The sequence below is a fragment of the Ranitomeya imitator genome, chromosome 6 (genome assembly GCF_032444005.1).
Source record: "Ranitomeya imitator isolate aRanImi1 chromosome 6, aRanImi1.pri, whole genome shotgun sequence".
NCBI lineage: Eukaryota > Metazoa > Chordata > Amphibia > Anura > Dendrobatidae > Ranitomeya > Ranitomeya imitator.
In genome coordinates this window covers 304,953,871-304,976,888 of record NC_091287.1, presented here as the reverse complement: position 1 = coordinate 304,976,888, position 23,018 = coordinate 304,953,871, and the positions used below count along the sequence as shown (strand labels likewise).

Sequence of the window (23,018 nt, the reverse complement as noted above, 5' to 3'; positions counted from 1 at the left end):
AAAAGAGCGATGTCACCACACCCACCTAACCTGACCAGCCTGATTGACAGGCGAAAACGGCGACTTTGGTAATGTATTTCGCAGCATAGGTGGGGAATCAGGGTACACTACATACACTATTGTAACGCACAGCGCAGGCCCTATTTAACAGTATTTTTATCTCAATCTGAAAAAACGGGGTGACAGGTTCCCTTTAACTCTTTGTAAGCACCAGTGACTTATTCAGCTCTGTGAGATGTGGCTATTTCTGATGCCCAGAAGCCATTTGGGCCAGACTGGAGTATGATGCGGGGCATCACCATCTGTGGATTCTTAGTGTGACAGCAGTGGCTCAAAGCAGTTTAACCCTTTAAAAACACCAGTGACATTTTCAAATCTGTAAAAATTGGCTGTTTGCCCACTTTGATGCCAGCTCTGATGTGCAGACCCCATTTGGGCCAGGCTGCAGTGACCCACATTTGATGCGGGCATCACTATCACTGGGTAAATCTGACAGGGAGAAGGACTTGGGGATCCTAGTTAATGATAAACTTACCTGGAGCAGCCAGTGCCAGGCAGCAGCTGCCAAGGCAAACAGGATCATGGGGTGCATTAAAAGAGGTCTGGATACACATGATGAGAGCATTATACTGCCTCTGTACAAATCCCTAGTTAGACCGCACATGGAGTACTGTGTCCAGTTTTGGGCACCGGTGCTCAGGAAGGATATAATGGAACTAGAGAGAGTACAAAGGAGGGCAACAAAATTAATAAAGGGGATGGGAGAACTACAATACCCAGAGAGATTAGCAAAATTAGGATTATTTAGTCTAGAAAAAAGACGACTGAGGGGCGATCTAATAACCATGTATAAGTATATAAGGGGACAGTACAAATATCTCGCTGAGGATCTGTTTATACCAAGGAAGGTGACGGGCACAAGGGGGCATTCTTTGCGTCTGGAGGAGAGAAGGTTTTTCCACCAACATAGAAGAGGATTCTTTACTGTTAGGGCGGTGAGAATCTGGAATTGCTTGTCTGAGGAGGTGGTGATGGCGAACTCAGTCGAGGGGTTCAAGAGAGGCCTGGATGTCTTCCTGGAGCAGAACAATATTGTATCATACAATTATTAGGTTCTGTAGAAGGACGTAGATCTGGGGATTTATTATGATGGAATATAGGCTGAACTGGATGGACAAATGTCTTTTTTCGGCCTCACTATGTTACTATCTGTGTGTCATTGATGTAGGAACAGTGCCTCAAATTAATTTAACCCATTAAAAACACCACTTATTGAAATCAGTGAATATTGGCTAACTGCCCGCTATGATGCCAGCTCTGAGGTCCAAAACCCGTTTGGGCCAGGCTATCTTAACTTGCGTTTGACCTGGCGTAGCCCTATGTACTTATATATGGTGTGGCATCAGCGGCCAAAGTCTTTTAACCCCTTCAAAAACACCAGTTACTGTGAAAACGGTCTGTCTGCCCACTCAGATGCCAGTTGCGATGCCCAGACCCCATCTGGGCCATGCTGGAGGGACCCGAATGTGACACGTGGCAGCACTGTGTCATGGCGGTGCGGGACCGGTGGGGCAAAGTCATTTAACCCTTTTTATACCTCCTCTCGGCTCCCACTATGACGCCAATCGGGCCACTTGTAGCATTTTTGGGAGCTGTATTTAACCCTTCTCACCCCGGGGCGCCGCTGAGCTGTAAGTTTATCATTGTGCTAGTTGTTTCTCATTCAACCAACAAAATACAAACATTGTAAATAAGAAGCTGGACACCTAGGAAGCCAACTCCAGCCTCAGAGATGGCGGCGCGATGATGAGGACTTCTGTGAAGCGCTTCACCTGTCATAGACAACAGTCAGAAGTACGGACCTCACTGACGGCAAAGGATTTCTCACAGTGCAGGTACAAGCTGGGCCACAAGCTACTGGGGCTCTGTGCCTGTCTGGAGGTGCAGCCCCTCAGTGCGGGCGGCCAGGAGGACACTACGCGGGACACTCACTCTGCTCCGGGACCAGGTGACAGGAGAAGCCGGATCTCAGGAGGCAAAGGACCTTGTGTGACGTCACAGCCATGTGATCAGGCACGCGTGGGGGAGGAGTCAGGCTTCAGCTGGGGGCGTGTCCTGTACGGGAGCTGCTGAGGTGTCTGCTGCCTCCCCCACAGGCGGACAGCGCATGCGCTGCGGCTGCACTGCGACAGGTCGGTAGGTGTCGCTGCTACTCGTAGTGCAACACAGTGGGATGGTTACATGGCCGCTGCGAGAAGCAGGTCACCAGCATTCAGCAAGGCTGGCCTTCTACACCTGTCTGGTCGAGGTCCCTTGTGTCGCAGTTCAGGTGTTGCACTGTGACGTAGCAGCGACAGCCTATCACTAGAATCACATTCCAGATGGATTAACCCCTTAAAGACCAGTAGTTCCGTTTTTGCGTTTCCATTTTTTGCCCCCCTTCTTTCAATGGCTGTAACTTTTTTTATTTTTCCATCAATATGGCCATGTGAGGGCTTGTTTTTTTGCGGGACCAGTTGTAGTTTTGAACAGCCCCAATGGGTTTTACTATATCATGTACTGGAAAACGGGAAAAAAATCCAAGTGTGGTGACATTGCAAAAAAAAAGTGCAAGTCCACAATTGTTTTGGGGATTTTTTTTTACCATGGTCTCTAAGGTTACTTTCACACTAGTCCGTCGGTACGGGCCGTCGCAAACCGTCGGCCCGACGGACAGTGTGATTGATTAGCACAACGGGGGCAGCGGATGCAGTTTTACAACGCATCCGCTGCCCATTGTAAGGTCCGGGGAGGAGGGGTCGGAGTTCCGGCAACGCATGCGCGGTCGAAAATGGCGGACCAGATGCACTGAAAAAGTTACATGGAACGTTTTTTGTGCGTCGCAGCCGCCAAAAACACGACGCATCCGTCGCACAACGGATGCGACGTGTGGCCATATGTCGCTAATGCAAGTCAATGGAGAAAAAACGCATCCTGTGGACAACTTTGCAGGATGCGTTTTTTCCCCAAAACGACGCATTGCGACATCCGTCACACGAAGCTAGTGTGAAAGTAGCCTAAATGCTAAAACTGAACTGCCATTCTGATTCTCCAGATCATTACGAGTTCACTGGCATCAAACAGGTCTAGGTTCTTTTTTTATTTAACCCCTTCATGACCCAGCCTATTTTGACCTTAAAGACCTTGCCGTTTTTTGCAATTCTGACCAGTGTCCCTTTATGAGGTAATAACTCAGGAACGCTTCAACGGATCCTAGCGGTTCTGAGATTGTTTTTTCGTGACATATTGGGCTTCATGTTAGTGGTAAATTTAGGTCAATAAATTCTGCGTTTATTTGTGATAAAAATGGAAATTTGGCGAAAATATTGAAAATTTCGCAATTTTCACATTTTGAATTTTTATTCTGTTAAACGAGAGAGATATGTGACACAAAATAGTTAATAAATAACATTTCCCACATGTTTACTTTATATCAGCACAATTTTGTAAACAAAATTTTTTTTTGCTAGGAAGTTATAAGGGTTAAAATTTGACCAGCAATTTCTAATTTTTACAACGAAATTTACAAAACCACTTTTTTTAGGGACCACCTCACATTTGAAGTCAGTTTGAGGGGTCTATATGGCTGAAAATACCCAAAAGTGACACCATTCTAAAAACTGCACCCCTCAAGGTACTCAAAACCACATTCCAGAAGTTTATTAACCCTTCAGGTGCTTCACAGCAGCAGAAGCAACATGGAAGGAAAAAATGAACATTTAACTTTTTAGTCACAAAAATTATCTTTTAGCAACAATTTTTTTATTTTCCCAATGGTAAAAGGAGAAACTGAACCACGAAAGTTGTTGTCCAATTTGTCCTGAGTACGCTGATACATCATATGTGGGGGTAAACCACTGTTTGGGCGCACGGCAGGGCTTGGAAGGGAAGGAGCGCCATTTGACTTTTTGAATGAAAAATTGGCTCCACTCTTTAGCGGACACCATGTCACGTTTGGAGAGCCCCCGTGTGCCTAAAAATTGGAGCTCCCCCACAAGTGACCCCATTTTGGAAACTAGACGCCCCAAGGAACTTATCTAGATGCATAGTGAGCACTTTGAACCCCCAGGTGCTTCACAAATTGATCCGTAAAAATGAAAAAGTACTTTTTTTTTCACAAAAAAATATTTTAGCCTCAATTTTTTCATTTTCACATGGGCAACAGGATAAAATGGATCCTAAAATTTGTTGGGCAATTTCTCCCGAGTACGCCGATACCTCATATGTGGGGGTAAACCACTGTTTGGGCACTCGGCAGGGCTCGGAAGGGAAGGCGCGCCATTTGACTTTTTGAATGGAAAATTAGCTCCAATTGTTAGCAGACACCATGTCGCGTTTGGAGAGCCCCTGTGTGCCTAAACATTGGAGCTCCCCCACAAGTGACTCCATTTTGGAAACGAGTCCACCAAAGGAACTAATCTAGATGTGTGGTGAGGACTTTGAACCCCCAAGTGCTTCACAGAAGTTTATAACGCAGAGCCATGAAAATAAAAAAAATAAATATTTTCTCAAAAATGATCTTTTAGCCTGCAAATTTTTATTTTCCCAAGGGTAACAGGAGAAATTTGACCCCAAAAGTTGTTGTCCAGTTTCTCCTGAGTACGCTGATACCCCATATGTGGGGGTAAACCACTGTTTGGGCACATGCCGGGGCTCGGAAGTGAAGTAGTGACGTTTTGAAATGCAGACTTTGATGGAATGCTCTGTGGGCGTCACGCTGCGTTTGCAGAGCCCCTGATGTGGCTTAACAGTAGAAACCCCCCACAAGTGACCCCATTTTGGAAACTAGACCCCGAAAGGAACTTATCTAGATGTGTGGTGAGCACTTTGAACCCCCAAGTGCTTCACAGGAGTTTATAATGCAGAGCCGTGAAAATAATAAATACGTTGTCTTTCCTCAAAAATAATTATTTAGCCCAGAATTTTTTATTTTCCCAAGGGTTACAGGAGAAATTGGACCCCAAAAGTTATTGTCCAGTTTCTCCTAAGTACGCTGATACCCCATGTGTGGAGGTAAACCACTGTTTGGGCACACGTCGGGGCTCAGAAGGGAAGTAGTGACTTTTGAAATGCAGACTTTGATGGAATGGTCTGCGGGCGTCACGTTGCGTTTGCAGAGCCCCTGGTGTGCCTACACAGTAGAAACCCCCCACAAGTGACCCCATTTTAGAAACTAGACCCCCCAAGGAACTTATCTAGATATGTGGTGAGCACTTTGAACCCCCAAGTGCTTCACAGACGTTTACAACGCAGAGCCGTGAAAATAAAAAATCATTTTTCTTTCCTCAAAAATGATGTTTTAGCAAGCATTTTTTTATTTTCGCAAGGGTAACAGGAGAAATTGGACCCCAGTAATTGTTGCGCAGTTTATCCTGAGTATGCTGGTACCCCATATGTGGGGGTAAACCACTGTTTGGGCACACGTCGGGGCTCGGAAGTGAGGGAGCACCATTTGACTTTTTGAATACGAGATTGGCTGGAATCAATGGTGGCGCCATGTTGCGTTTGGAGACCCCTGATGTGCCTAAACAGTGGTAACCCCTCAATTCTACCTCCAACACTAACCCCAACACACCCCTAACTCTAATCCCAACAGTAGCCATAACCCTAATCACAACCCTAACCTCAACCCTAATTCCAACCCTAACCCTAAGGCTATGTGCCCACGTTGCGGATTCGTGTGAGATTTTTCAGCATCATTTTTGAAAAATCCGCGGGTAAAAGGCACTGCGTTTTACCTGCGGATTTACCGCGGATTTCCAGTGTTTTTTGTGCGGATTTCACCTGCGGATTCCTATTGAGGAACAGGTGTAAAACGCTGCGGAATCCGCACAAAGAATTGACATGCTGCGGAAAATACAACGCAGCGTTTCCGCGCTGTATTTTCCGCACCATGGGCACAGCGGATTTGGTTTCCATATGTTTACATGGTACTGTAAACCTGATGGAACACTGCTGCGGATCCGCAGCCAAATCCGCACCGTGTGCACATAGCCTAATTCTAAAGGTATGTGCACACGCTGCGGAAAACGCTGCGGATCCGCAGCAGTTTCCCATGAGTTTACAGTTCAATGTAAACCAATGGGAAACAAAAATCGCTGTACACATGCTGCGGAAAAACTGCACGGAAACGCAGCGGTTAAAATTCCGCAGCATGTCACTTCTTTGTGCGGATTCCGCAGCGGTTTTACAACTGCTCAAATAGAAAATTGCAGTTGTAAAACCGCAGTGAAATGCGCAGAAAAAACGCAGTAAATCCGCCATAAATCCGCAGCGGTTTAGCACTGCGGATTTATCAAATCCGCAGCCGAAAAATCCGCAGAGGACCAGAATACGTGTGCACATACCGAAACCCTAACCCTAGCCCTAACCCAAACCCTAGCCCTAACCCTAACGCTACCCCTAGCCCTAACCCTACCCCTAGCCCTAACCCTACCCCTAACCCCGCCCCTAACCCTACCCCTAACCCTACCCCTAATCCTAGCCCTAACCCTAGCCCTATGTTAACATTAGTGGAAAAAAAATTCTTTATTTTTTTTATTGTCCCTACCTATGGGGGTGACAAAGGGGGGGGGGGGGTCATTTATTATTTTTTTATTTTGATCACTGAGATATTATCTATCTCAGCGATCAAAATGCACTTTGGAACGAATCTGCCGGCCGGCAGATTCGGCGGGCGCACTGCGCATGCGCCCGCCATTTTGGAAGATGGCGGCGCCCGGGGAGAAGACGGACGGACCCCGGCAGGATCGGTAAGTATGATGGGGTGGGGGGGAGCACGGGGGGGATCGGAGCATGGGGGGGTGGATCGGAGCGCGGGAGGGGTGGAACGGAGCACGGGGGGGTGGAACGGAGCACAGGGGGGGTGGAACGGAGCACGGGGGGGTGGAGCACATTAGTGTTTCCAGCCATGGCCGATGATATTGCAGCATCGGCCATGGCTGGATTGTAATATTTCACCAGTTATAATAGGTGAAATATTACAAATTGCTCAGATTGGCAGTTTCACTTTCAACAGCCAATCAGAGCGATCGTAGCCACGGGGGGGGTGAAGCCACCCCCCCTGGGCTAAACTACCACTCCCCCTGTCCCTGCAGATCGGGTGAAATGGGAGTTAACCCTTTCACCCGATCTGCAGGGACGCGATCTTTCCATGACGCCACATAGGCGTCATGGGTCGGATTGGCACCGACTTTCATGACGCCTACGTGGCGTCAAAGGTCGGGAAGGGGTTAAGGGGTGAAAAAAAATTCCAAAGTTTGTGAAAAATAAATAAATAATTAATTAAAAGTTGCCATTTTCCGAGACCTGTAACATCTACATTTTTCAAGATCTGGGTCCGGGTGAGGGCTTCTTTTTTGCACACCGATCAGTTTTATTCAGAGGTGTCAAACTGCATTCCTCGAGGGCTGCAAACAGGTCATGTCTTCAGGATTTCCTTGTACTGCACAGGTGATAATTTAGTCACCTACACACATAATGATTACAGCATCTTGTGCAAAGCTAAGGAAATCTTGAAAACACGCATGGTTTGCGGCCCTCGAGGAATGCAGTTTGACAACCCTGGTTTTATTGATACCATTTTGGTGTATACACAACCCCTGGCAAAAAATTATGGAATCACCGGCCTTAGAGGATGTTCATTCAGTTGTTTAATTTTGTAAAGAAAAAGCAGATCACAGACATGGCACAAAACTAAAGTCATTTCAAACGGCAACTTTCTGGAAACACTAAAAGAAATCAAGAACAAAAAATGTGGTAGTCACTAATAGTTACTTTTTTTAACCAAGCATAGGTGAAAAATTATGGAATCAATCAATTCTGAGGAAAAAATTATGGAATCACCCTGTAAATTTTCATTCCCAAAACTAACACCTGCATCAAATTAGATCTGCTCGTTATTCTGCATCTAAAAAGGAGTGATCACACTTTGGAGAGCTGATGCACCAAGTGGTCTAACATGAATCATGGCTCCAACATGAGAGATGTCAATTGAAACCAAAGGAGAGGATTATCAAACTCTTAAAAGAGGGTAAATCATCACACAATGTTGCAAAAGATGTTGGTTGTTCACAGTCAGCTGTATCTAAAATCTGGACCAAATCCAAACAACATGGGAAGTTTGTTAAAGGCAAACATACTGGTAGACCAAAGAAGACATCAAAGCGTCAAAATTGGAAACTTAAAGCAATATGTCTCCAAAACAGGAAATGCACAACAAAACAAATGAGGAACGAATGGGTGGAAACTGGAGTCAACATCTGTGACTGAACTGTAAGAAACTGGGATTAAAGGAAATGGGATTTACATACAGAAAAGCTAAACGAAAGCCATCATTAACACCTAAACAGAAAAAAAACAAGGTTACAATGGGCTAAGGAAAAGCAATCACGGACTGTGGATGACTGGATGAAAGTCATGTTCAGTGATGATTCACAAATCTGCATTGGGCAAGATGATGATGCTGGAACTTTTGTTTGGTGCCGTTCCAATGAGATTTATATGGGTATGTGCACACGATGCGGAAAACGCTGCGTATCCGCAGCGTTTCCGCAGCTGCGGGTCCGCAGCAGTTTCCCATGAGTTTACATTACAATGTAAACCTATGGGAAACAAAAAAGGTGTGCACATGCTTCTTTCTGCAAATTCTGCAGCGGTTTTACAGCTGCTCCAATAGAAAACCGCAGTTGTAAAAGTGCAGTGAAATCCGCAGAAAAACCGCGGTAAATCCGTGATTAAATCTGCAGCAAAAACGAAGCGTTTTTGCCCTCCAAATTTATCAAATCCACTGCGGAAAAATCCACAGAGGACCATTCTACGTGTGCACATAGCCTCAAGATGTCTGCCTGAAGAGAGCATGCAAATTTCCACAGTCATTGATGATATAGGTCTGCATGTCAGGTAAAGGCACTGGGGAGATGGCCGTCATTACATCTTCAATAAATGCACAAGTTTATGTTGATGTTTTGGACACTTTTCTTATCCCATCAATTGAAAGGATGTTTGGGGGATGATGAAATCATTTTTCAAGATGATAATGCATCCTGCCATAGAGCAAAAACTGTGAAAACATTCCTTGAAAAAAGACACATAAGGTCAATGTCATGGCCTGCAAATAGTCCGATCTCAATCCAATTGAAAATCTTTGGTGGAAGTTGAAGAAAATGGTCCATGACAAGGCTCCAACCTGAAAAGCTGATCTGGCAACGGCAATCCGAGAAAGTTGGAGCCAGATTGATGAAGAGTCCTGTTTGACACTCATTAAGTCCATGGCTCAGAGACTGCAAGCTGTAATAAAAGCCAGAGGTGGTGCAACAAAATACTAGTGATGTGTTGGGAGGTTTTTTTTGTTTGTTTTTCATGATTCCATATTTTTTTCCCTCAGAATTGAGTGATTCCATAATTTTTCCCCATGCTTGGTTAATAAAAGTAACCATTACTGACTACCACATATTTTGTTCTTGATTTCTTTTAGTGTTTCTTAAAGCCAGAAAGTTGCCATTTGAAATGACTTTAGTTTTGTGCCATGTCTGTGATCTGCTTTTTCTCTACAATATTAAACAAGTGAATGAACATCCTCCAAGGCCGGTGATTCCATAATTTTTGCCAGGGGCTGTATGATCTTTTGATTGCCCATTATTGCAATGTTGCAGTGACCAAAAAAAACCCATAATTCTGGTGTTTCGATGGTTCTTTTTTTTTTTTATTTTTTTTTTTTTTATTTTAGGGCAAAGGGAGTGATTTGAACGTTTATTTAAAAAAAAAATAATTTAAAAAACATTTTTTTACTTGATGCATGCGTCAATAGTCTCCATGGGAGACTAGACACTGCGATCATCTGATCACTTTTGCTACATAGAACAGGACTGCAGCCCTGCTCTATGTAGCAGATGCTCACTTGCTATGAGAGCCGACCGCTGGGGTCTCCTGCTCTCCATGGGAGGAGGTAATACCCCGATGGCAGCCCTGGGAGTTTGTATGTCATACATTGTACAGTATGCTTGTCATACACTGTAGTTAAATTGTACAGTGTGCTTGTCATGTGCTGTGGATACATTGTACAACTGTGTGTCTGCAGGGAGAGAGGGACTGCCACCAGAGATACAGTACCCCCTTAAGCCCCCCTTATGGGGCCATGAATATCAGGATATGGATGAGGGGACCAATCATACCAGGACCCTCTACTTTTGTGTGAAATTGCATTTCTGTGACATCCTGTGCCATCACCTTTTGCTGTTTTACTTTTATTCTTTATATTTGTACTATTATTGTTTTTGTGATTCTCCTTTTCGTAATAAACATAGATATTTTTTTTTAATGTTTTTTGGACTTTGACTCCCAGTCGCTTAGGCTAGGTTCCCTTTGCGTTAATTGGTTAACGCTAACGGACAGCGTTGCACGGCGAAAATGTCGCAATTAACGCCGTGCAACGGGTCCGTTAGGGCACCCATTGACAGCAATGTTATTTCTACCAATAGCGCATCGCTAGCGCGTGCCAGTTTCGGCACGCGCTAGCGATGTGCCGTCCTTTTGTGACGGACCTCGGACGCTGCTTGCAGACCAAAAAGAAACATTGCGTTAGCGCAATCCGTTAGCGCTATGCGCTTAACGGAATTGGAACCTAGCCTTACAAGTCTCAGTGTTATACATTGTAGTTACATTGTACAGCTGCATGTCATCCATTGTACAGTGTGCCTGTCACACACTGTAGTTACGTTGTACAGCTGCGTCTCATCCATTGTACAGTGTGCCTGTCACACACTGTAGTTACGTTGTACAGCTGCATGTCATGCATTGTACAGTGTGCCTGTCATACAGTGTAGTAACGTACAGCTGCGTGTCACCCATTGTATAGTGTGCCTGTCATACAATGTAGTTACATTGAACAGTTGCGTTTCACCCATTGTACAGTGTGCCTGTCATACAGTATAGTTACATTGTACAGCTGGGTGTCACCCATTGTACAGTGTGCCTTTCATACAGTGTAGTTACATTGTACAGTTGTGTGTCATCCATCGTACAGTGTGCCTGTCATATATTGTAGTTACATTGTACAGCTGTGTGTCACCCATTGTACAGTGTGCCTGTCATACAGTGTAGTTACATTGTACAGCTGTGTGTCACCCATTGTACAGTGTGCCTGTCATACACTGTAGTTACATTGTACAGCTGTGTGTCACCCATTGTACAGTGTGCCTGTCATACACTGTAGTTACATTGTACAGCTATGTCTCACCCATTGTACAGTGTGCCTGTCATACACTGTAGTTACGTTATACAGCTGTGTCTCACCCATTGTACAGTGTGCCTGTCATACACTGTAGTTACATTGTACAGCTGTGTGTCACCCATTGTACAGTGTGCCTGTCATACACTGTAGTTACATTGTACAGCTGTGTGTCACCCTTGTACAGTGTGCCTGTCATACACTGTAATTACATTGTACAGCTGTGTGTCAACCATTGTACAGTGTGCCTGTCATACACTGTAGTTACATTGTACAGCTGTGTGTCACCCAGTGTACAGTGTGCCTGTCATACATTGTAGTTACATTGTACAGCTGTGTGTCACCCAGTGTACAGTGTGCCTGTCATACATTGTAGTTACATTGTACAGCTGTGTGTCACCCAGTGTACAGTGTGCCTGTCATACATTGTAGTTATATTGTACAGCTGTGTCACCCATTGTACAGTGTGTCTGTCATACACTGTAGTTACATTGTACAGCTGTGTCACCCATTGTACAGTGTGCCTGTCATACATTGTAGTTACATTGTACAGCTGTGTGTCACCCATTGTACAGTTTGCCTGTGATAGTGTAGTTACATTGTACAGCTGTGTGCCACCCAGTGTACAGTGTGCCTGTCACACACTGTAGTTACGTTGTACAGCTGCGTCTCATCCATTGTACAGTGTGCCTGTCATACAGTGTAGTAACGTACAGCTGCGTGTCACCCATTGTATAGTGTGCCTGTCATACACTGTAGTTACATTGAACAGTTGCGTGTCACCCATTGTACAGTGTGCCTGTCATACAGTATAGTTACATTGTACAGCTGTGTGTCACCCATTGTACAGTGTGTCTGTCATACACTGTAGTTACATTGTACAGCTGTGTCACCCATTGTACAGTGTGCCTGTCATACACTGTAGTTACATTGTACAGCTGTGTCACCCATTGTACAGTGTGCCTGTCATACATTGTAGTTACATTGTACAGCTGTGTGTCACCCATTGTACAGTGTGCCTGTCATACACTGTAGTTACATTGTACAGCTGTGTGTCACCCATTGTACAGTGTGCCTGTCATACACTGTAGTTACATTGTACAGCTGTGTGTCACTGTCACGATTCCCCTGACCGCTGTCACCAATGGGTCAGGATTCACACCGTGACCGTCACCCCTACGTCACGGATTGAGGTGACTTTAGGCCAACAGACGGCTATCACATGTGCAGGGGGGCTTATCTTAGTTATCCCTCCACTCCACGATGTGATGAAAAACCACACACAAGGCTATTGACCTCTTAGTTTACAGCAGGGGCTTATTCTAGGTATCCCACTGCTTTTCTATATACCACGAACTGCAGGGATTTATGTATATCCCGCTTACAGTTCCCCTTAACACTTGCAGCTCTCTGGCGCCCCCCTTACTCTCAGGTCAGATTAGGTACTGCACCCTGGGTAATTAGTCGCCAGAAAGGCTGCCTGCTATGTACTGGCTATTGGGCACGCTGCAGCGACGCGATAACTACTCCCACTCAGGCAGGAACAATAATTATTAACGCCGCAGCCACTACAACATAACCCAAAAGTCCGCACACTTCTCGCTGCCACCAGCTTCGATTAAACGGGTCCGAAGCTAACCCAACACAACAGTAACAGTAGTGTATTTCACTTCAGAAGACTTAGGGTACGGTTTTTAGAGCATGGAGAAGAACTAACATATAATAGTATATCCCATTAAAAATAATTAGGCAGTGCTTTATCAAAAATAGTTTATAAAGATGTTACAAATGAGACAATTGCAAATATGTACAAGGGTAATTATAACATAAAGGGAATAAATGAGAAAAAGCAACACTTACATGTTCAAAGCATGACAGGCAACCAGGCTAGGGCAGTTTTTCCCATACGTCCCAGCTCATTTGGACGTGAGCAGGGCTCTTCCAGGACAAGACAAGAAATCAAGCAGCAAGTCACTCCTCAGAGCCTGCCAGACACTTAAAACATTAAGGCTGTGACATCACAGAAAGGCTGGCTTATCCAGACCCTCCTCTCTCTACATTCTGCCTAAACTTTAAACTATTCTCTCTAATTTCTATAACTTCACTACAAAACACGTCATAGTTCTAACAAACCCATCAATCATCTCGGGTTAACGTGAGCATTCTAATGAGATCAAATATGTCCTATCTGGGATACATATTTACAGAGAAAACCCTACTTCTTTACCAGACGGAGTTAAGAGCCCGAGTTTCAAGGGATGGGTACCTACACCGAGTGGGAATACGAATATATATTTTCGTGTTCTTACCGTAAACATGGTGCATAATATCGTACCAAAACCAAACAAAGGATCTTTCATGAATTTTGGAGCCACTTTACCAGTTCTGACTAGTGAAGGTGGGAGGGGTGAGGGACTTTCTTCTGAGCCTCGACTTTACGACCCCAGGGCAATAAAACCCCCTTCTAGCATACAGTCCGTAGCCCAGAGAGAAACAAGTAGAGTCAGCTAGTGAAGGGGGGGGTTTAGCCCACCTCATGAGCTGACGAGCAACTAAACTTATATGATATTTCATACCATATCGTGACACCTCCCCCTTTTGGTGTGCGCTAGGGAGGCATTACCCCACGGTATGCCTCCATGGGCACCTCAGTAGGTTCACCCTGGCGGGAGAGTCCATCTGCATTCCCATGCTCTTTGCCCGTTTTATGTTCAATGGTGAAGTCAAACTGCTGAAGGGCAAGGCTCCAGCGTAGCAACCTGCCGTTGGTTCCACACATGGCATTTAGCCAGCGCAGAGGGTTGTGGTCGGTCACCACAGTGAAGGTGTGACCGTACAAGTAGGACTGCAAGCGCTGCAGGGCCCAGACTATGGCCAGGCACTCCTTCTCGATGGTGGAGTAGGCCACTTCCCTCGGCAAAAGTTTCCGGCTCAGGTATAACACGGGGTGCTCTTGGTCCTCCGAGTCAACCTGGCTGAGTACAGCACCAAGGCCAAACTCGCTGGCGTCGGTCTGCACCAAGAACGGTCGACTGCTGTCAACTGCTTTCAACACAGGGGCGTTGCACAGTGCAGTTTTCAACGCCTGGAAGGCCCCCTCACAGCCATCTGTCCAGTTGACAATGTGAGGTAGCTTCTTCCTGGTGAGGTCCGTCAAAGGTTTTGCCAGGCTACTATAGTGCTTTACGAAGCGCCTAAAGTACCCTGCAGTGCCCAAGAAGGACATCACCTGTTTCTTGGTCACGGGAGTGGGCCAGTTCACGATCACTCCCACTTTGTCAGGCTCTGGCTTCAGGGTGTTCCCGCCTACCCAGTGCCCCAGGTAGTGAACCTCCCTCATGCCCATCTGACACTTTCCCAGCTTAATAGTCAGTCCTGCTTGGTGAATTCGCCTGAGCACCTCCTCGAGATGCTGCAGGTGTTCCTTCCAGGAGGGACTGAAGATGGCAATGTCATCCAAGTACGCCACGGCGTACGTCTCCAGTCCCTGAAGCAGGAGGTTGACCATCCGCTGGAAAGTGGCAGGGGCATTCTTCATGCCGAAGGGCATGACCGTGGACTCGTACAGTCCAAAGGGTGTGATAAAGGTGGACTTCTCCTGCGCCTCGGGGCTCAGGGGAATCTGCCAGTATCCTCGACTCAGATCCATTATTGTTAGGTAATCTGCGCCAGCTAACTTCTCAAGCAGCTCCTCCATGCGCGGCATTGGGTGCGCATCCGAGGCTGTGATGGCGTTGAGCCCCCTGTAGTCCACGCAGAACCGGGTGGTCCGGTCCTTCTTTGGCACGAGAACTACAGGTGATGCCCACGCGCTCTTTGACCGTCGAATCACCCCCAGCTGTAACATCTCATCGATCTCTTGGCGCATAGTCTGCTGCACCTGGTCAGAGATTCGATAGGGTGTTCGCCGTAGTGGGGCGTGATTCCCGGTGTCCACCTCGTGGACTGCTAACTCAGTCCTCCCAGGTTGGTTGGAGAATACGACCCGGAAGGGTTCCAGTGTGGTTTGCAACTGCACCCGCTGGGGTTCAGTTAACGAGGCGCTTACCTCCACATCCTCGATGGACCCATTGGCCTTGGCTTGGGCCAGCAAGTCCAGGAGGGTGTCTTCCTCCCCGTCTTCGGGTAAGCTGCAGACCGGTAGGATGAAAAATTCACGTTCGTGATGAGCCTTCATCATGTTGACGTGAAAGGCCTTTCGCCTACCCCGAGCGTGGTCAAGCGTGACCACGTAAGTGACCGGGTTGAGCTGTTGGTGGACGACGTACGGGCCCTCCCAGGCTGCCTGAAGCTTATCCGTTGGTACGGGGACCAGCACCCACACCTTTTGACCCACGTGGTAGGTCCGCTCCCGGGCATTCTGGTCGTACCAGTGCTTCTGATCAGCCTGAGCCTGCGTCATGTTGTCATGCACCAACTGCGTCAAGGTCTGTATCTTGTCACGGAAGCGCATGACATACTCCACTAGGGACACTTCAGAAGGGTTCGGCTCCTCTTCCCAGGATTCTCTTACCAACCCATGGGGTCCCCGGACTCGCCTGCCGTACAGGAGCTCGAAGGGGGAGAACCCCGTCGAGGCCTGCGGAACCTCTCGGTAAGCGAACAGCAGGTGTGGGAGGTACCGCTCCCAGTCGCGCCCTTGAGTCTCAACCAGCATGCGTAGCATCTGTTTGAGGGTACCATTGAAGCATTCACACAAGCCATTGGTCTGTGGGTGATACGCACTCGATACCAGGTGCTTCACCTGCATTTTCTTACAGAGAGCCTCCATTAGGCGAGACATAAATTGGGTCCCTTGATCAGTAAGCATTTCTCTGGGAAATCCTACACGTGAAAAGATGGCCAACAGGGCATCCGCCACCTTATCTGCCCTAGTTGACGACAGAGCTACTGCCTCTGGGTACCGGGTAGCATAGTCTACCACAGTAAGGATGTATTGCTTTCCAGAGCTGCTGGGGACGGCCAGCGGGCCCACAATGTCCACCGCGATCCTCTGGAAAGGCTCCTCTACCACTGGCAAAGGGATCAGGGGAGCCTTAAGAGCAGGCCCAGCCTTCCCCACTCTTTGACAAGTGATACAGGAGCGGCAGTAGTTTGACACATCTGTCCCCATCTTAGGCCAATAGAAGTGTTGAGACAGCCGGGCCTTAGTTTTGCTGATCCCCAAGTGTCCAGCTAGCGGGATCTCATGGGCAATCCGCAACAACTCACCCCGGAATTGCTGTGGGACGACCAGCTGTCTTTCCCTCAACCACTCCTTTTGTGATTCTCTGGGTACTGTCTCCCGGTAGAACCTACCTTGTTCCCAGAACACCTTCTCCTTATCAGTCTCGGAGAAGCGCGTCCCGGCGAGTTGTCTCAAACTCTCTAGGCTCGCATCTGTGTGCAGAGCGGCCTGAAACTCCTTGCTAGGGGAAGCCAGAAGCGACGTCAGGGTCCCTTCCCCACGGGAACCCTCTTGGACCTGCTCTGGGTCCACCTCTGGTTCAGTCACAGTGATGACTGAGGAGGGTCCGGAAGGCAGACAGTTATCTGCGTTCCGGGCACTCTGACTGCGGGTGACAGCAGCTACGTAGGCTTTCACCCCGGGGGTTTCTACAGGCCCATCAGCCGGCGCTGCTATGGGCTCTACCTCCCCATCCACCCCCAACACTCCAGGGGCAGTGCTACTTATGGGCCAGTTACCTTCCTCGGTGGCACTGGTCACTTTCATGGCGTCACCTTCCTCACGGTTCCCATGCATCTCTCCATTTCCTGTAGCACCGACACTTGCCCCTGTTAGGGGTTCCTCAGCCGTCTCACTCCGCAGAGCGACGTGGCTGGGCACGCCTGTACCTATGGACACATTAACCTTCACAGAAAAATCATTATCAGGTTCAGCTGGCACAGGTACAACATTTTCACCATCAATCCTAGGGAAAAAATGGTTATTAGATGCATCATTACAAGATAAAGCATGGTCAGGTAACACATGCGATTTCCCATCATCATCATCATCAGGGTTAACTTTACCCTTATTAGTAGATTGGGGAGGGGTGTCAGGGACGTAGTATGCAACCATCCTCCCCAAATCAGTCCCCAACAAAACATCAGTGGGCAAATTATCAGACAGCCCCACTTCCTTCACCCCGCTCCCAGCACCCCAATCAATAAAAACCCGGGCCATCGGTAAGGGACAGCTGATGCCCCCAATCCCAGTGACAGTTAGGGTTTTCCCCGGAATGATTTCTTCAGGGGCCGCCAGTTCGGGTCGGATGAGGGTTCGTTCAGCCCCGGTGTCCTTGAGGCCTGTAGCAACATGGCCTCCCACAGTGACGTGCTGTACATTGTCACACACCCTCCCAACCACACCACCCACCAAAAGAACTGCTGCATTAGGCCCTGGGGCCTTGGCTTGGGGGTTCTTCTGCTTGGTTGGGCAGGAGAGACTGATATGACCAGTCTGATGGCAGGTGTAACACGTGCGAGGTTCGGTGGTCGGTCTGGTGCTGTTGGCCACGGGGCCAGGACCTCTGGTGTGTTGGCTGGCAGGGGTACTGGCGTTGGTTGCAGGCTTACCCCCTCTCCAGCTGGTGGTGACTGGCTTCCGCCCTTCCGATCTACGGTTGGCCTCATAGGCATCGGCAATCTGGGCTGCTTTCGTCACGTCTTTGGGTTCTCTGTCCATCACGAACTGTCGCACCTCAGCTGGGCAAAGATGAAAGAACTGGTCTTTGATCATCAGGTCTCGCAGCTGTGCAAAGGTGGTCACTGACAGTCCTTGGGTCCACTGGTCAAAGTGGGTCCCCAGTCCATGCACCACATCACTGTAACTGTCGTGTGGGCCACGTTGGAGGGTCCGGAACTTTCTACGGTACACCTCGGGTGTAAGCTGGTACTTGGCTATCAAAGCCTTTTTGATGGCCTCATAGTCACCATCTTGTTCTTGAGGGAGGGCAGCAAACGCCTCCAGAGCTTTACCTCTCAGCCCTGGTGTCAGGTATCGGGCCCATTCATCTGTAGGCAGCTGGTACTGCCTGCAGGCTTTCTCAAAGGCCCGCAGAAAAGTGTCCAAGTCCCCGTCCTTTTCCATAACAGGAAAGTGATCGGGCCGGGGCTTAGGTATCTGAGCGCTGCTGGGCTCACGTCTCTGGGCGGTGGAGGGCATCCCTCCCTGCCGGAGCATCTCCAGTTCATGTTCTCGCTGGGCTTGGTGCTCGGCTCGCTCAGCCTCCCGCTCGGCTCGCTGGGCCTGAGCCTCTCGCTCGGCTTGCCGCTCGGCTCGGGCCTCTCTCTCAGCTCGGGCCTCTCTCTCGGCTTGCTGGGCCTCCTGCCGGTATTGCTGAATCAGCTGCCGACGTCCCTCATGGTCGTCAGTGGGGAATTCTTTCAAGGCCGCCTGCAGGTGGGGGTCCAATTCGCCCGGATTGCTAACAGGGCCAGCATTCAGTGGTTGGACCTCTGCTGCAGCACCACGTTCGCTTGTGCTGGCTTCTGCGGCCTCTGAGCTCTGAGATTGGTCTCGAGCGGCTTCCCATTGCACCAGATCTGCGACCAGTTGGGCTTTGTTTTTGCTTGCAAAGTCAATGTGCTGTGACTTGCATAAGGCGACAAGGGTGTCTCTGGTCTGCTGCTCATAGAAGGTTTCTCCCAGCACAACCATGGTTGCCAAATAAAAGATAGGATAGAAAAACGAAGAGAAAGGGAGGGGATAATTACCAGTACGCAATTGTCTCACAACTAAAAAGCACTGAGTTCGTTCTCCAAACTTATTTGCGCAGAGTCCTCGCAAGAACTTTCTGCAAGTTTTTAGTGAGAGGAATGATTACTCAAACCAAATCACTAATGCTCTAAGATATCCCACCGCCTTGCCAATAATTGTCACGATTCCCCTGACCGCTGTCACCAATGGGTCAGGATTCACACCGTGACCGTCACCCCTACGTCACGGATTGAGGTGACTTTAGGCCAACAGACGGCTATCACATGTGCAGGGGGGCTTATCTTAGTTATCCCTCCACTCCACGATGTGATGAAAAACCACACACAAGGCTATTGACCTCTTAGTTTACAGCAGGGGCTTATTCTAGGTATCCCACTGCTTTTCTATATACCACGAACTGCAGGGATTTATGTATATCCCGCTTACAGTTCCCCTTAACACTTGCAGCTCTCTGGCGCCCCCCTTACTCTCAGGTCAGATTAGGTACTGCACCCTGGGTAATTAGTCGCCAGAAAGGCTGCCTGCTATGTACTGGCTATTGGGCACGCTGCAGCGACGCGATAACTACTCCCACTCAGGCAGGAACAATAATTATTAACGCCGCAGCCACTACAACATAACCCAAAAGTCCGCACACTTCTCGCTGCCACCAGCTTCGATTAAACGGGTCCGAAGCTAACCCAACACAACAGTAACAGTAGCGTATTTCACTTCAGAAGACTTAGGGTACGGTTTTTAGAGCATGGAGAAGAACTAACATATAATAGTATATCCCATTAAAAATAATTAGGCAGTGCTTTATCAAAAATAGTTTATAAAGATGTTACAAATGAGACAATTGCAAATATGTACAAGGGTAATTATAACATAAAGGGAATAAATGAGAAAAAGCAACACTTACATGTTCAAAGCATGACAGGCAACCAGGCTAGGGCAGTTTTTCCCATACGTCCCAGCTCATTTGGACGTGAGCAGGGCTCTTCCAGGACAAGACAAGAAATCAAGCAGCAAGTCACTCCTCAGAGCCTGCCAGACACTTAAAACATTAAGGCTGTGACATCACAGAAAGGCTGGCTTATCCAGACCCTCCTCTCTCTACATTCTGCCTAAACTTTAAACTATTCTCTCTAATTTCTATAACTTCACTACAAAACACGTCATAGTTCTAACAAACCCATCAATCATCTCGGGTTAACGTGAGCATTCTAATGAGATCAAATATGTCCTATCTGGGATACATATTTACAGAGAAAACCCTACTTCTTTACCAGACGGAGTTAAAAGCCCGAGTTTCAAGGGATGGGTACCTACACCGAGTGGGAATACGAATATATATTTTCGTGTTCTTACCGTAAACATGGTGCATAATATTGTACCAAAACCAAACAAAGGATCTTTCATGAATTTTGGAGCCACTTTACCAGTTCTGACTAGTGAAGGTGGGAGGGGTGAGGGACTTTCTTCTGAGCCTGGACTTTACGACCCCAGGGCAATAAAACCCCCTTCTAGCATACAGTCCGTAGCCCAGAGAGAAACAAGTAGAGTCAGCTAGTGAAGGGGGGGTTTAGCCCACCTCATGAGCTGACGAGCAACTAAACTTATATGATATTTCATACCATATCGTGACAGTCACCCATTGTACAGTGTGCCTGTCATACACTGTAGTTACATTGTACAGCTGTGTGTCACCCATTGTACAGTGTGCCTGTCATACACTGTAGTTACATTGTACAGCTGTGTGTCACCCATTGTACAGTGTGCCTGTCATACACTGTAGTTACATTGTACAGCCGTGTGCCACCCAGTGTACAGTGTGCCTGTCATACACTGTAGTTACATTGTACAGCTGTGTCACCCATTGTACAGTGTGCCTGTCATACATTGTAGTTACATTGTACAGCTGTGTGTCACCCATTGTACAGTGTGCCTGTCATACACTGTAGTTACATTGTACAGCTGTGTGTCACCCATTGTACAGTGTGCCTGTCATACACTGTAGTTACATTGTACAGCTGTGTGCCACCCAGTGTACAGTGTGCCTGTCATACACTGTAGTTACATTGTACAGCTGTGTCACCCATTGTACAGTGTGCCTGTCATACACTGTAGTTACATTGTACAGCTGTGTGTCACCCATTGTACAGTGTGCCTGTCATACACTGTAGTTACATTGTACAGCTGTGTGTCACCCATTGTACAGTGTGCCTGTCATACATTGTAGTTACATTGTACAGCTGTGTGTCACCCATTATACAGTGTGCCTGTCATACACTGTAGTTATATTGTACAGCTGTGTCACCCATTGTACAGTGTGTCTGTCATACACTGTAGTTACATTGTACAGCTGTGTGTCACCCATTGTACAGTGTGCCTGTCATACACTGTAGTTACATTGTACAGCTGTGTGTCACCCATTGTACAGTGTGCCTGTCATACACTGTAGTTACATTGTACAGCTGTGTGTCACCCATTGTACAGTGTGCCTGTCATACACTGTAGTTACATTGTACAGCTGTGTGTCACCCATTGTACAGTGTGCCTGTCATACATTGTAGTTACATTGTACAGCTGTGTGTCACCCATTGTACAGTGTGCCTGTCATACACTGTAGTTATATTGTACAGCTGTGTCACCCATTGTACAGTGTGTCTGTCATACACTGTAGTTACATTGTACAGCTGTGTGTCACCCATTGTACAGTGTGCCTGTCATACACTGTAGTTACATTGTACAGCTGTGTGTCACCCATTGTACAGTGTGCCTGTCATACACTGTAGTTACATTGTACAGCTGTGTGCCACCCAGTGTACAGTGTGCCTGTCATACACTGTAGTTACATTGTACAGCTGTGTCACCCATTGTACAGTGTGCCTGTCATACACTGTAGTTACATTGTACAGCTGTGTGTCACCCATTGTACAGTGTGCCTGTCATACACTGTAGTTACATTGTACAGCTGTGTGTCACCCATTGTACAGTGTGCCTGTCATACATTGTAGTTACATTGTACAGCTGTGTGTCACCCATTGTACAGTGTGCCTGTCATACACTGTAGTTACATTGTACAGCTGTGTCACCCATTGTACAGTGTGCCTGTCATACACTGTAGTTACATTGTACAGCTGTGTCACCCATTGTACAGTGTGCCTGTCATACATTGTAGTTACATTGTACAGCTGTGTGTCATCCATTGTACAGTGTGCCTGTCATACACTGTAGTTACATTGTACAGCTGTGTGTCACCCATTGTACAGTGTGCCTGTCATACACTGTAGTTACATTGTACAGCTGTGTGTCACCCATTGTACAGTGTGCCTGTCATACATTGTAGTTACATTGTACAGCTGTGTGTCACCCATTGTACAGTGTGCCTGTCATACACTGTAGTTACATTGTACAGCTGTGTCACCCATTGTACAGTGTGCCTGTCATACACTGTAGTTACATTGTACAGCTGTGTGTCACCCATTGTACAGTGTGCCTGTCATACACTGCAGTTATATTGTACAGCTGTGTCACCCATTGTACAGTGTGCCTGTCATACACTGTAGTTACATTGTACAGCTGTGTGTCACCCATTGTACAGTGTGCCTGTCATACACTGTAGTTATATTGTACAGCTGTGTGTCACCCAGTGTACAGTGTGCCTGTCATACACTGTAGTTACATTGTACAGCTGTGTGTCACCCATTGTACAGTGTGCCTGTCATACACTGTAGTTACATTGTACAGTGTGCCTGTCATACACTGTAGTTACATTGTACAGTGTGCCTGTCATACACTGTAGTTACATTGTACAGTGTGCCTGTCATACATTGTAGTTACATTGTACAGCTGTGTGTCACCAAGTGTACAGTGTGCCTGTCATACACTGTAGTTACATTGTACAGTGTGCCTGTCATACACTGTAGTTACATTGTACAGTGTGCCTGTCATACACTGTAGTTACATTGTACAGTGTGCTTGTCGTACATTTGCACTGTATACTCATTACTTTCCGACGCTCTCACATTTGTATTCCTGGCACACCTTGACTCCGCCCCCACACGT

At 47.3% G+C, this 23,018-nt stretch overlaps 1 protein-coding gene across 2 annotated transcripts in view; it reads right to left on the bottom strand.

The window, feature by feature from the left end:
• The window catches only part of LYRM4 (LYR motif containing 4), a 211,430-nt gene extending 209,344 nt beyond the window's left edge, over positions 1-2,086 (bottom strand). The window contains exon 1 of one of the 2 annotated variants that reach the window (XM_069730710.1): positions 1,993-2,086. The gene's annotated coding sequence lies outside the window, so the exon portion shown is untranslated. Of the gene's footprint in view, positions 1-1,862 lie in introns of both variants that reach the window. The other variant, XM_069730711.1, reaches the window with a different exon arrangement.
• Positions 2,087-23,018: the final 20,932 nt, after the last annotated feature.